The 12,056-nt window shown below is 31.8% G+C and overlaps 1 long non-coding RNA gene across 1 annotated transcript; it reads right to left on the minus strand.

The window, feature by feature from the left end:
- Positions 1-9,087: 9,087 nt before the first annotated feature.
- LOC114186542 lies at positions 9,088-10,209 on the minus strand. Its single transcript, XR_003605108.1, has 2 exons — positions 9,786-10,209; positions 9,088-9,462 (listed from the first exon to the last, which is right to left on the minus strand). It is a non-coding gene; the product is annotated as an uncharacterized LOC114186542 (long non-coding RNA).
- Positions 10,210-12,056: the final 1,847 nt, after the last annotated feature.

Genomic DNA, 12,056 nt, shown 5'->3' on the forward strand with positions numbered 1-12,056 from the left:
CACTTACTACTTGGTCAAAAATTATAGCTATTAGTCAGAACGCAACTCTTTCTACTTAAGAGCGTATGAGCCCAAACGCCATGATTTGATTGTGACTCGGCCCACCCGGCCTCTGCGGGACAATTGCTGCCACCTGCAACATAAATCTTTTGTGAAAGTACCTTGTAACTCTTTTTATAGAAGGGTTAAAGTACCCCAATTACTCTATTTTATTTAATTTGTTCATTTTTTGTTGATAAAAAAAAACTCAAATCTTAACTCATTCGATTTCTTTATGTTTATTTATTTTTTTAAGGAAATAGTACATTGAATTACCATTTGTGAGTTTGAATTTCTTTAGTTTTGATTTTGTTAATTTTTTTTATAAATTTTTTAACAAAAAATGAATATTAATTTTATGTGTTTGTTTTTTTGAATTAAATTATTGGATTTCTATTTATTTTAAAAAAATTATTTCCAAAAACTATGAGGTTGCTTATGTTTTATAATTTAAAATATTTTGTGTGTGTTTATTTTAATTTACATGTTTTTTTAATAATGTGGTTGATTAATTAAATTAGTAATGTTCACTCGATGTTATTTATAAAATATAAAACAATAAGATTGTAACACCTCATTTAATTAATAAAGCTAATTAAAGGAAGCGTCACACAAAATATATAGAAACGCGGTCCAAAAATTTAAACCTTACTTCTTACAATTATCCGAAGGAAGTTTGAAAGGAAAAAGGGCACACCACAATGCGAAACAAGTATAATGATTAAACAACAGTATTTGGAGCTAAAGCCCAAGAGCAAAAGTCACATGGGCCGGAGCCCTAAAGGAGAGCCCAACTAACAGAATCCACCCCCAAACAAGCTATGCAGTGGAACCATCACCTCCTTGTTGACCACGGGTGTTCCTCGCATCTGCTCACATCAACAAGTTGATGATCATCGCAAAAAGAGAGAACCACACAGCAAAACACGCAACAAAGAACAGAAGGGTAAGCTATAGCCAAAATAGTTTTATCATGCAATCAGATACACTTTCACAGTCAATTTATACATACATCATCCAAGCATGTTATGACCTTCCACCAAATACACTAAGACTCGACATGACTCATCCGAATACGTATAATTTAGTCGGATTTAGTGGATGCTTGCACTTGTGGTGGATTTCTCTGCTCACCCCCGGGCTAAGTGTTACAATATCTCAAAGCCCCATACACAAGGTTAGCCCTTAATGAGTTTCAGGCCTCCTGCTACTCTCACCACAAGAGTCAGTCCGCTCTATGTGAGACTAACTTACTCCTTAGAGCGTCAGGATGCAACCTTACCTTGAATCCTTACCAAATTATATAGATGGGGCACCACCATGAACTCCTACTAGCAGGGGTCATGGAATTACGTCCCGACCACTGAAGCACTACCACGAGGTCTCACCTAGAGGCTCATAGAATTACGTACTGACCACATACCAATCATATTCAAACAACCAAGTAATATTTATCATCCATATACATCTCATGTCAACCTTTGTAACCAACCTCTTTCATATTCCAGGTTAAACCCATACCAACTCATCATTCTCCATCCATAAATATAGAATTTTACCTCATATCAATACCATGCCACTTTCATAACCAACCATTTCATGTTCATTACATGCCAAGAATTATCCAAGTTCACCATTCACAACTCATACACCCTCTCACTCATGCATATTCATTCACCTCATGCCATTATATAATAATCCAATCAAATACATGCCAAGCATCCAAGAACAGAGAAAATATCAAACCAGGACGCACTCTCGCCCAGCTCTTCGCTCAGGTTGAAGGGTCTCGCTCAAGCGAGCTCCCTTCGCATAGGCAAGAGCTCGATAATAGGAACAATGGCCTTCTGCGCAGTCTCGCTTAGGCGAGACCCCCTTCGCCTAAGCAAGACATCCTCTCGCAAAATAAGGTTTAGTCGCCTGAGCGACAACTCACGTGGAAGGGCCTGGACGAGTCTCTACTCATCTCGCCTAGGCGAGGCAAGCTCGCTTGGACGAGATTATCATCCCTCGCCACTGTTCGCATCTGCATCAGCCATATACATATGCCAAACAAAATAATCAGACAATCCAGGCATCCATAACAGTACACACTCAAAAAATCATGAAATCAAAATAGCACAAACCACAATCACACCAGACAAAAAGGCTCTAGCTTCCCTTACCTAGAAAGGGCTTGTATATAACCTCAGCACCGAACAACAAAGCACCACAGCTCCAGGAATAGATTCGAAAACTGGGAACAACGGTACAGATTAAAAACGAGGGTATCAATGTTCACCTTTGTTGGAAATCACGAAATAGAGCTTAGAAAAGGAAGGGTACGAGTTGAGAAACAACTTACGTGGAATAAAATGGACTTCTTCTAACTCAATGAAGAGTGGGAGCAAAGCCCTAGCAGAGCTCACGTAGCAGCAAAGGGGAGAGGGGATGGGAAACTATTTTTCTAAAAAGAGCATAATGAGGGGGTTAGGGCTGGTCTAGGGGTTTTGGGCATCCTATGGACCAATCTTAGGCCCAACTGATTAGGGCAGGCCCCTTAAATATAAGGAGTAGAAAAAGTGAGTCTTACAAAGACTATGGTTGAAAATAAATTAAAGAATCATATACAAAAACAAGTGAAAATTACTTTGGAAAAATAATACATAAGCAAAGTTAAACAAGATATGTATTTATTAAAAATTGGTCTTCTAGTTTGTCACATGAGTCTTCAATACTGTTGTAGTTGAAATTGTGTACAAATTTTTAGTGGAACATTGTTATCATTTTTATGTTCATCTTTGTCATCTCCAGTTTCATGATCGAACCTATGTGGATTGTGGGTCTATAACAATTCATGAGTGACATTAGATTGTATGTTGAAGGTGATGACATTATATAAGAGACAAACATATTTGATAAAAAAAAAATTGGTTGGGATAAAAATATATTATAGGTGTATGGAACTTGTTGATGATGATATCCACATATTGAATATGGTTGAAAACTAGATTGATCAACATGGTGTTGTGAAGGTTGGAAAATTGAGTGTGAACAAAAAGGATGATCAAACATACATTAAATTACACGTATATAATTGTTTGATACAATATGTATTAGATAACAAGTTAGATAAATCATAGACAAGTAAACACAAACATGTTATAGAGGCAAGGGTTTTGACCACATGACAACTAATCTATATGAATGCATGAACTTTGTTTTAAAAGTAACATGTTTGTGAATAAGGTATCAACACGGAGTGTATGTTGTAAAGAAGACATCAATACCTTGAAGATATCACTACTTTGTTAGAAAATATTAATCAAATAATACTATTAATAATAAAATATAAAATAATATAATAATAATTATTAGAACAATAATAATACTAAGATATGTATATAAATAAATGAATATTAATTAGAAACCTAACAATTATAATAACAAATAAAAAACTAAATGAGGGAATAAGTAGAAATAGTTTGGGTTGAGCACGCATAACGTTATCTTTAGAGAGAAAATACCCCTAAGCAAAACAAAATCATATGCACTTCTTTTACAAGATACAACAACCCGTCAAATCAATCGAGTGCAGTGAAAGATATCTAAACCTTATGAATGTCAATGTCTTAAAAGATAATATAGAGAAGAATACAAAACACTTTTGTACGCGCTCTAGTGTTTGTTGTGTTTATTCTCATACAAATAGTGGGGGGTATTTATAGGTAGTAGAGAGACTTAAGAGTCAATTGTAATAAGTTTGATTAAATAAACAATTAATTGGTAATAAAAAATAGAGTCGTTAACCATAAATAACATTTACGCATAAAATTAAAAGTCCATAAAAATATTAGTAACCATAGCATAATATATTAATTATATATTTTTTAAATTATATTAAAATATTCCCAACAGTCCCTCACATAATTTAAAATATAAAATAAAATAAAACAAGAATATATTATCTTTTAAAACAAAATATTGTATTTCAGCTTATGGAACTTTCCTAGTTTAAGCCTTACACATAATGCTTATAAATTTCCACCCAGAAAGATGTAGAGACTTAATTGTCTTCAGCTATATCCCCTGTGACCGGGTTTTAATAAATAACACATACAATATTGGTGTTCATTTTTTGTTCTAATCACTGGTTGCACGTTACGATCTTGTGCATGTATCTTGTTTCATGAGTGTCACTTAGAGACTTGCCCCACCATCAGAGGCAGATCATCATGGGTGCAGGGAGGGGCCTTGGCCCCCCCAAAAATTTTGAAAATTTTTTTATATAGATATTTTGATTTTTTTATTATAAATATTAGGTATTTTGATTTTATTTTGTTTTAAATATTTTATTTCTTTTATAAACATAATAATTAATACTAATAAATAATAAAATATAAAATCAAATATAATAAAGAATAAAGATTAAAAAGATTTATCAAGATATTTTTTATTATTTGTTTTCATTATAGATTGTGTTTTTCATAAATTGTTTTCATATTTCATTCTCATTTGGTTTCTTTTGTTTCTGAAAAGAAAAAGATTTATTATTTCTTCTCTTATTTCTCCTTTATTCTCTTCCATCTTCGGGGAAGAAAAGAAGAAAGTAATTCTTTCGTCTCACTTGATAGTGAAATATTAATTCAATAATTTATTTAATGAGCCTCTTTTATACGTCTAATGTCTATGTCTTGAATTTCTTACAAATTGTTTTTATCTTCCATTCTTACCTATTTTCTTTTCTTTCGAAAGAGAAAAAGATTAATTATTTTTGTTTTCATCTCTCAACTGTTCTCTTCCATTCGAATAAATAAAGAAGAAGGTAATTCTCTTTTGTCTCACTTGATAGTGAAATATTAGTTTAATAATTTATTTAATGAGCCTCTTTTATATTAATTTTTTATTTTATCAACATAGAAGAAAAAAATGATTGTACTGTGTGTTTTTTATAATTGAATTTTAAGTGTGGTTTGATTATCATCGAATTTTCTTTTGATATTTATGTCTCTCAATTTTTTATTAGATTATGATAAATCATTTTTTAGTATTATTTTTTTAAATAGGTATATTGATGAAGAATAAAGAAATAGATTATTTAAATAGGTATATTGATAAATCATTTTTGGTATTTATGTCTCTCAATTTTCTTCGTATACTTCATTTTTTATTGTGTGATTGACAATAATGAAATGTATAAATTTTGGATGTATTATTTGGGCACCCCCAACAATGTTGGTCAAGATCCGCCACTGCCCACCATCACACTCACTTGGTAAACCCTCAAAGGGTGGTTTGTGACTCACACTCGTACAATAATTGTCATTGGGTTTATTAAGACACATTTTATAAAATAAGCATAATAATACACATACCTCAACCTTATTATTGTCACAATTTATAGTACACATTATCATAGGAATGAGATATAAAATATAATCAAATTAGTTTATGTACTTTAGTCAACAACAACTTCATTGTTACCTATTGAACCCCATTTCATGGGATCGCCATTCTAGTGGAGATGAATACCCATTGTTGATGCATCAACTCTTTGATAAGGAGATCTGCAATATGTCTTTTGAACCTGACAAAGTTAAGAAAGATAATACATGGAGTGGTAAGTTTCTAATAAATTTGTCTTTCATTCTCATATGTCAATTTTTCATTAACATTTTTACTAGAAACTTTAAATATAACAATTTGATTGTTAGAATGCATTGAAAATAGGAATAATTTATGCTTGCAAAACAACAACTTTTTAACATATTTCCATGATAGTGCACCTCCATCCAAGGTTAAAACATAACCATAACCAGTAGTTGATTTTGTGTCACTAGAATCAATATCCAATTTACATTAATATATCCTTCAATAATCTCAAAAAAAAAAATGGACATATTGAATGTCATAACTAGAAGAAACACAAATAATATTATCAATAGATGACAAAATAGTACTAGAGGTATATTTTCACTCACTTTAGAATATATAAACTAGAAATTTTATTTATTTTTTATTAAGAGGTATATTAACCATTGCAAGATACTCCCACACTTTGAAATATTTTAAATATGATTTTCCTATTTTCCATAACTCGTAAGGAATTTTTGTTAGAATTAATTGACAAATTAATTCTATTATGTGACTCATTTAAAATATTATGATGGGTCTAATTGTGATTTAATAAAATATAAGGACCTATTGGTTATCATGGGAAATCGTAATAAAATAAAATAAAGTTTAGCCTAACTTGATGGACTTTGGCTTATAAAAGGATATTAGGGTTCTGTCTCTGGTCATAAGATTCTCTTACAATAAGCCATCAAGAAAGAGATTGTGAGAGGAGTAACGAAGGCAAAGAGATAAATTGGGAAAAGGAGGTTGAAGAACAGAGATTGAAGAATACATTATTATAAGATCTCTCATGGATCAAGGTTAGTATCCTACATTATTATAGGATCTCTCATGGATCAAGGTTAGTATCATACTATGATTCATCAAAACAACAAAATAATTTTCAATTTTATCACAACCTTTTATATTCAAAATATGGCAAGTAGAATATAAAGTTAACATTTACCATAGTGAAGCATTTTTTTTCTTTTGCTGCACCGATGAGCACCGTACACTATATGAAGATGTTACTAAATGAATAATATCATGAGTTTTACACACAAAAACTCATTTATATAGACATGTATCATCACTTCTCTATTTAATTAATTTTGTAAAATTTTATAATTTGAATGGTCTCTAACCAAATTTCTCAACTATCATAAATATATCATTTACCAACCAAAACACATGTCTAGAAGTGATAATTCTATTGCACTCAAAAAACACTTCATAACCTTGTTGAGCATAAAGAAAGTTTCTAAATCCAGAAACATGAAAAACTTCTTTTTAAGAATAAGATAATTTCTGCAAGATAAGTTTAATTTTACTTGACCATCTCAATTTCTGATATGATTTTTTTTTATATCAGCATACGCATGATCATGAGCATGATATCAAATAATTCATTTTAATTTCATGTTATAAATAATATTTTTAAGTTCATAAAACTAATAAAAAAAGATTAAATGAATGTTAGAAATGAATAAGGTTTTTCTCTCTAAGAATGTTAGAAAATGATTAATCAAATAATACTATTAATAATAAAATTGTGAAATAATATAATAATAATTATTAGAACAATAATAACACTAAGACTTTGTTCACTTCCTTAAATGGATTTGAGGGAGAGGGAGATGATGGGTTTAAGTGAATTTGAGACTGAAGGGTGTGTTGTTTTTCTTTAAGGGATTTAGAGGTGATTATGAGTGAATTTACTAGTAAAATTTGTGAGAGTTAGTGAGTGATTTGATTGATATGATAAATTAAAAAAATGTTTTAATATATTTAAAAGAGAGTTTACCATTTTGCCCTTATGTAATAAGTAGTATAAATTTGTATTTGTATGAGTTTAATCAATTTTTAAATTTTTTATTTAATGCTACACTTTAAATAAATAATTTACAAAAATTAATAAGATAAATTATTTATTTCATAGTATTGAAATAAATTTTACCAAGCCATTGTGAATATCATTTTATTTGAAATTAAAAAATTAGTATGGAACACCACCATTGTACAATCCATGTCATTTGAAGAGCAATAATATTTATAAGTGGCAAAACACGGATCGATTCCACTCTCCAATAAGCCAGAGAAGTTCTCCCATGCGCCACTCCACCACGTTGCACGAAGTCCACGAATGGAGGGATCAGTTCCAAAGCTTGGGGATCGGATCTGCTACTTCTGGGATCGATTTCAAGTTTCACTGGATCGTTCCAAGCTGCATGAGAAACCTTTGGATCTGTTCTAGGCCACCAATATCGTTCCAAGCTGCATTGCGAATTCTCATATCCGTTCTCAGATTGGATCCAATGGGACTGCACCGTCATTGGCGTGACAGTAAGCGCGGCTTGGAACCAGTTTGGTGTTTCTCTTTACCCTCATTCGCACCAAGAAGAGCAACAACAAGCGCTGCTTGGAATTGTAACCAGTTTGGTGTTTCTCTTCACTCTCATTCGCACCAACAAGAGCAACATGTTCCAGTATCATGGTTCATGACAGGCACCAAGCACATGCAACACGTGAATAATAAAATGTGATCAAGGTAAATGGGTAATTTCATAAAACTCTCAATCTGAGCTAAATAAGCGGGATGAAAAATTTTTCGTATCCTTCAGATCATTGGTAAACCTCGCTTGCATATCATGGAAAACGAACAATCTTTATCCCTCCTAATCCATCTACAGATTTACATGACAACAGTAAATACGCTAAAGCGAACAGGCCCTAAGGCTTTGTTCCTATGGGAGGATGGATATAGGGAGAGTGTGAAGATGAATTTGTGTAGATTTTAGTGGATGAATTTTTTTGTTTTTTTAAGTGGATTTAGATAGTAAAGTAAGTAGATTTGGACATAAGTTTTATGAAAGTTAGTGAGATTTGATTGGTGTGATAGATAAAATTAATTGTTAAAATAGATATAATTATTAAGTTACTATAATATCCTTGTGTAAAAAGAGATGGATTTTTTTAATTGATGTTCTTAAATTAAATTAAAATAATTAATTTCCATTATAAAAATAATTAAAATTAATTGAAAAACAAAAAAATAAAATTTTTTAATTTTTATTAATGTCAAAAAAATACTACAATAAAATATTAAATTTTTTCTTAGTTTTATGGTTAAGAAGTTTAATATATACTAAATAATTTAATCACTACAACTTACGAAAAATCTCATTTGGGGTTAAAATTCATATTTTTGTATATCTCTAGAGTTCAATCAAAAGGGTTTGGTCCATGTTTTGCATTCATTTGATGGTTTTCATGATGAGTTATGTTTCAATGTTGATTTGGTCAAAACCATTTTCTATATGAAAACATTCCTACAGGGACTGTGGTTGATTCAGTGATCACTCATCCAAATGAATTTGACTTCTACCTTTGTAACCATTGGGGTGTGAAAGGAACAAGTAGGCCGACTCACTCCAGAGATTAGAGTCTTTTACATGAATCATAAAATTATACTATATATTTATGAATGTCTTAGTTTAACTAGAACAAAAATACACAGTCACAAAAGCCTTCTAATCAACCTGCACTTTGGCCTTTGTGCGGAGAACTTTTAATTAGATAAAATGCAAATCTTACATGTCTTCAACTTTTTTTCTGCATCATTGATATCCTGCACCAGCTATGGAGGCCCACGACTCCGACAACTCGCAACCTGCAACTCCGCAACACCTCCACCCTGCAAACAAACCAAACAGGCAAAAAATAACTCACTCCGGCGAAGAAACCATCAGCTCCGGCCGACCACCTTCACCGGCAATGGAGACACACAGCTCCTCCGAAAACTCCGGCGACTTCAACCAACTACTCCACCTGCAAAAAAACGAAACTTAATGTAAAAAAAAAATAAAAACAAAAACCATCGACACCGGTGTCGTAACCGGTGTCATTCCTTTATAAACTAAGGTACCGGTTACATAATTGGTGTCATCCTCCTCTCAAAAAACCACAACACCGTAACACTGATGCATATAACCACCCAACCACATCGTCCAACCACACCACTAACCACCACCTCAACAAAGCACGACCACGCCTTCATGGCATTCCTCGACCACCACATCCCAAACCACCTCATCTTCTTCCCCTCCATGCACTCAACAATCACATACACACACACACACACCATAACTCACCTCTCAAAACACCAGCGGATGACATTCACAAGCACACTACTACGGGTCACAAGCACACTACATTCACATTCACAGCTTCCATCGTTTTAAAATGAGCTTCGAAAAGAAAGAATGGAGGAAGGACTCAGGAATATTTTCAGGAATCTTGGCAGAGGAAGTTAGAGGAAGAATATGTGCACATGGTTTTGGAAACGGGAAACAACTGAAGGGTAGTTTCGTAATCTATACAAAACATATGCAGTATAATCGCATATCCTCGCACTTCTGAGGGGATGGGATAATCCATCCATCCCCTAAATCTCCTCTCGCATATCCCTCCAATTCATCTAAAACGAACGCGTCCACGTACCAAAATCCACTCTCCCAAAATTACTTAAACAGTATAAAACCCTCAAACGAACATTACGTAAGACATATATGTAAAAAATCAACGAATATTAATAGAGATCCAACAATTATAATATTAATGAGAGATAAAAAATAAATGAGGGAAGGAGCAGAAATATGCGCTTCTCTCCCAATATACAATAACCCGTCAAATCAATCGAGTGCAACAAAAGATCTTCGAACCTTATAAACACCAATGTCTTAAAAAGTAATGTAGAGAAGAATACAAAACACTTGTATGTGAGCTATTTGTTGTGTTTATTCTCATACAAATAGTAGATATTTATAGATAGCAGAGAGAGACTCAAGAGTCAATTGATAAGTCTTGATTAAATAAAATATTAATTCGTAATAAAAATATAGTTGTTAACCATAAATAACATTTATCCATAAAATTAAAAGTCCATAAAAATATTAGTAACCATAGCATAATATTTTAATTATATATTTTTTAAATTATATTAAAATATTTCCAACATACTTTACTTGGAAAAATGAACAAAGATCAATCATATGGCATGTCCAAAACTATAATTGAAAAAGTTATGAGTTTGATGTTTAGGAGATAACAACTTCCCAACTTGGTCAACAACCAATATCATACACAACTAAATTAGATGATTAGTTGATTGTTAAGAGCTTCAAGCTTTACAATATCTTGTCTTCATGTTATTCTTGTTTGTCTTCAAGCTCACCAAAAATGACTATAATAATGTTATTTCTTCATTCAACAATCCTTTACAAATGGGGTAAAAACCCTTTTAAATACCGCTCCAAAATGCTCTCTTCTCCGCTTCCTTGGATATCTCTTTAGCAAAACTAGAGGTGTGGTGAGTACATTACCTTAACCTAGGTTCCTCCTAAGACCTTCATTCCCATATTCGTCAAAAGGAGTGGTGCCACTACCAAACTTACAAAAAACAACATACAAACATGAGTATAGAATTTATTTAAGACAAAAACTAAATAAATTAATAGAAGAAAGGTGAAAAAAAATCCCTCATAATCATGCTTATTTTCCTTAAACTCTTTCCTCCATTTTTGGTAAGGGTTAGGGGTTCATCACGATTACTCAATTACTCATCATATAATCTATCACATATAAATTCATTCGTCACACTCGACATTCACATCATTTCTATGATGAACTCAATAATTCACAACATTTTCCCAACCACACTTAATGATTTACAGTATACAACATTAGATATACACACAAACATAATTCATAAAAAGGTTGCTTGAACGAGTTTTTTTTCTTAAGTGAAAATCAACTCTAATAACTAACTTTATTTTTGTGATGATTTTGACATAAATAGCCAAGTCATCACTTGAATAAAACTCGTCATACATGATTAAGTGAAAATTCTTTTAAGAAAAGATAATTTGCCTTTTTGTGATCTTTACCTGAGTAACATCAAAGGAAACACTTGCTTTACTATGAACAAAATCTCTTGTTTGAACGAAGATATAAAAAGAAAAACAAAAGTTGATAACAATTACCAAACATTCACTAACACACATGTATCTTTACTAACCAATATACTACAATACCTAAAAGTAGGTAATTTTCCATCACAACCTATATGTAAACACGTTTAAACTCAAAATGACTATTTCAAACCCCAATTGCATCTTAACATAAAAGTAAATTAACATCATTTCTAAATGATTGTAACCACATGTCTAATTATTCAATACAATAATGATTAGATGTAATTTTTATTCTTATTCTCTACTTTAATTTAACACATCAATCAAGAAATCTCACTACTTCACATTCAACCAAACTCTACTTCAAATCATCAATTCAATTTAACCTAACTAAATAAAATTATAATATTATACAAAAATCTAATTAATTCCTTTTACCTCAACTCCTGT

Source organism: Vigna unguiculata, chromosome 6 (genome assembly GCF_004118075.2).
Source record: "Vigna unguiculata cultivar IT97K-499-35 chromosome 6, ASM411807v1, whole genome shotgun sequence".
Classification (NCBI taxonomy): domain Eukaryota; kingdom Viridiplantae; phylum Streptophyta; class Magnoliopsida; order Fabales; family Fabaceae; genus Vigna; species Vigna unguiculata.